This window comes from Urocitellus parryii, chromosome 6, assembly GCF_045843805.1.
Source record: "Urocitellus parryii isolate mUroPar1 chromosome 6, mUroPar1.hap1, whole genome shotgun sequence".
Taxonomy (NCBI): Eukaryota; Metazoa; Chordata; class Mammalia; order Rodentia; family Sciuridae; genus Urocitellus; species Urocitellus parryii.
In genome coordinates this window covers 64,929,294-64,933,174 of record NC_135536.1, presented here as the reverse complement: position 1 = coordinate 64,933,174, position 3,881 = coordinate 64,929,294, and the positions used below count along the sequence as shown (strand labels likewise).

The following is a 3,881-nucleotide window of genomic DNA, read 5'->3' as shown; positions in this document are numbered from 1 at the left end:
TGGTAATGAATGTATAAATGAATGTATAAAAATGTTCTGCTCTGTGGTGGCCATGTCTGGAGCTGCTTTCCTCCACCATGCCTTTCCACCATGATGTTCTGCCCCACCTCAGGCTCAGAGTTGTGGAGTCAGCTGACCATGAATTGAACCTCTGAAACCAAGAGCAATAATATACTTTTTCTCCTCTAAGTTGTTCTTGTCAAGTGTTTTGGTCATAGCAGTGCTGACTAAAACAGAAATGGATACCAAGAAATGGAGTCGTCACTGTGACTAATGTGACCATGTGGTTCAGAAGCCTTTCCCCTCCACCAACATTTTTTTTAAATATTTTATTTTTTAGTTGTAGTTGGACACAATACCTTTATTTTATTTATCTATTTTTTTGTGGTGCTGAGGATTAAACCCAGGGCTTCGCACGTGCTAGGTGAGTGCTCTACCGCTGAGCCATAACCCCAGCTAAAAAGCACCAGGCATCTATTTGCTCTCTCAAAGCCATTTCCGCACCAACCATGGCCACCTTCATGGAGCTCAGCACCAAAGCCAAGATGCCCATGTAGAGTCTGGGCACCTGGAAGTCTCCCCCAAACAAAGTCAAAGAAGCCGTGAAGGTGGCCATTGATGCAGGATATCGCCCCATAGACTGTGCCTACGTCTATCAGAATGAGAATGAGGTGGGAGAAGCCATCCAAGAGAAGATCCAAGAGAAGGTGGTGACGCAGGAGGACCTCATTATTGTGAGCAAGTCGTGGTGCACCTTCTTTGAGAGGAAGCTTATGAAGGAAGCCTGTCGGAAGACCCTCAAAGATCTGAAACTGGACTATCTGGATGTCTACCTTATTCACTGGCCACAGGGATTTCAGGCTGGGAAGGACTTATTCCCCAAAGATGATAAAGGCAACAACCTCATCAGTAAAGAAACATTCTTGGATGCCTGGGAGGTCATGGAGGAGCTGGTGGATGAGAGGTTGGTGAAAGCTCTTGGTGTTTCCAACTTCAGCCACTTCCAGATTGAAAAGATCTTGAATAAGCCTGGACTCAAATATAAACCAGTGACTAACCAGGTCTAGTGTCACCCATACCTCACCCAGGAGAAACTGATCCAATACGGTCACTCTAAGGGCATCACGGTCACAGCCTACAGCCCCCTGGGCTTTTCAGATAGACCTTGGGCCAAACCAGAAGACCCTTCACTACTGGAGGACCCTGAGATCAAGGAGATTGCTGCAAGGCACAAAAAATCCTGGGCCAGGCTGGGGATGTGGCTCATGTGGTAGTGTGCTCGCCTGGCATGCGTGCGGCCCGGGTTCGATCCTCAGCACCACATACAAACTAAGATGTTATGTCCGCCGAAAATAAAAAAATAAAATATTAAAAAAAAATCCCGGGCCCAGGTTCTGATCCATTTCCATATCCAGAGGAATGTGGTGGTAATCCCCAAGTCTATGACCCCAGAACGTATTCTTGAGAACTTTCAGGTCTTTGACTTCAAATTGAGTGATGGGGAGATGGCGACCTTACTTAGCTTCAACAGAAACTGGAGGATCTTTGTCCTGGCTGACCAGGCTAATTTTCCAGACTACCCCTACAATGCCGATTACTGAAGATGAATCTCCTGATGAGACACCTGGTGGATTCTTTCTCTTCACTGAAGTGGAATTTGATCTCCCTGAGGCCCATTTTAGCTAAATTTATATGAAATTATATTGTACTTGATCTTGTCAGAATCTAGGCAAAATTTAAAAAAGTTTATTAGTGCATTATAATTGTACATAATGGGTTTTTTAAATTCTCTAATCATCCATGCACACAACATTAGTTGCTCAATCTCCTTCCCAGAAACTTCTTTCTTTCTCCTCTCTCCCCTTAAGCAAGGTTTTATTTAAATCCATATGATGAACCGGGAAAAGATTTATCACAGGGAAGTATGACCCAGATGAGCAAATGACTATTTCTTCCACTTATTTGATCTGAACAAATGTTTGTTAAACAACAGGGTCTCTGCTACCATTGAGAATGCAAAAATAAAAATAATAAAAAAATAGTGGAGAACCATAAAGAAAATGTTGCCAGAGAATCTCTCTTCACCATTTTGAGAAAGAGTGTTCAGGATAAGGAAAAAGAACCAGCAGCACTGTCTACTGCTGAGTAGTAGTTCACACTATCATCAAGGAGAACCAACAATTAAAGAAGAAAGTTGTACAATTAGATGTGCAAAATAAAAGAAAATGAAGAGGATAACCACTAAATTTTAAAGGAGAGCAGGAAATATGGAATATCTAGGCCAGTTTTCTTATTCTCTGCATATGGAAAACAAGAGTAAAAATTCATAGTCACCAGACCACAAAGTGCCACAGGCAGGCCTGACGGGGAAGACAGCCCAACCCAGAGGTCATGGACTTTGAACCAGATGAGATCTGGTTAAACCAGATGGATTACCTATTTAATCTGACATGTGCAAATACAAATTTAAACAGTAGAAAATTTGAAGTGTGGCACAAAGAGAGGAAATATGGTATAATACAGAGTATTGGACTGAGGGTAATATCATAATATTAGTTTAAGTTCTAACATTAATAATCTGTGTAACCTTGAGCAAGTCAGTAACTTTTCTCTGGGCCTTAGTTTTATCATCTGTCAAAGGAGGAAACCGAATCATATCAACTTGAAAATGACATAGCAATATAATTCTATGGTACCTGATATTACAAGGATCATTTAAAAATGTATTATCCAGGCACAGTGCTGCACCCCTGTAATCCCTGTAATGGGCTAGGGAAGCTGAAGCAGAAGGATCACAAATTTAAAGCCAGCTTCAGCAATTTAGTGTAGTCCTAAGCAATTTATCGAGAGCCTGTCTCAAGATAAAAAATAAAAATGTCTGGGGATGTGACTCAGTACCAAAAAGAAAAAAAAAAAAGGATTAGTGTAGTCCAACTGCTATAACAAACATCACAATGGCTTACTAAATTAAGAATTTCTCTCTCATGTCACAACCCCATGGCTCGTATATGGTGGTGGCCGTAATGTTGGGTATCTGTGTGGTGGGTAGATACTTCCACACAGTTATTTAGAGGTTGGGTAGATACTCCCACACAGTTATTTTTTGTTTCATCATGCTCAGCTGCCCAAGCACTCACATACCACTGCAGCTATGGTTCCAGAAGACCTGAATACTACTCAAGATAGCAGAAGACCTTGGCATCATCTGCATTCTGCAGAAGAGCAGAAAGCTGGAGTTAGGGGGTCAAGGGAGTTCCCACTGAGATTTCAAAGGAAGGTCCGGGAGGCCAGTCAAACTATAGCCAAGTCAGAATATCGGCAGGCACCCCCTGAGAGAGTGATGCATGAAGGTATGAGAAGGAAGTCAAAGATGCAGCAAGGACCCCTAAGCCAGTACCATGGAATATCTGCCAAGGAAATCTACAGAAATTAAGAAGAAACAAGCCATGTGGGCTGCGACCAGCATGGCCCTGGGGGCAGAACTACATAAGCCCTTCGGAGAGAACATCACAATGCTATGGGCCCCTGATGCTGGACGTGGATGGACAGGACTTATTGCTCAGTTGGATTTTGGTCCTGCTTTGGTCCCATCCCTTCTTTCTATGTTCTTATTTCTTCATTTTGGAATGAACACATTTACTCTGTGCCATTATATATTGGATGCATTGCTTTTGATCTTTACAAGAGAAAGCATCCAAGAGTTTGCCTTGAGTCTCAGACGAAATTTTGGACTTGAACTTTTGAGCAACGTGAAAACTATTAAGACTGTGGGGACTCTTGGAAATGGACTAAATGTGTTTTGTATTGTGCAATAGGCATGAGCATTTGGGGGTCATGGGCAGAATGTTGTGGTTTACATATTAAGTGTTGCCCAAAATCTC

At 42.3% G+C, this 3,881-nt stretch overlaps 1 pseudogene; it reads left to right on the top strand.

Annotated features, from left to right (window-relative positions):
• The first annotated feature begins 509 nt into the window (after positions 1-509).
• On the top strand, positions 510-1,718 carry LOC113180335 (aldo-keto reductase family 1 member B10-like; annotated as a pseudogene).
• The last annotated feature ends 2,163 nt before the right edge of the window (positions 1,719-3,881 follow it).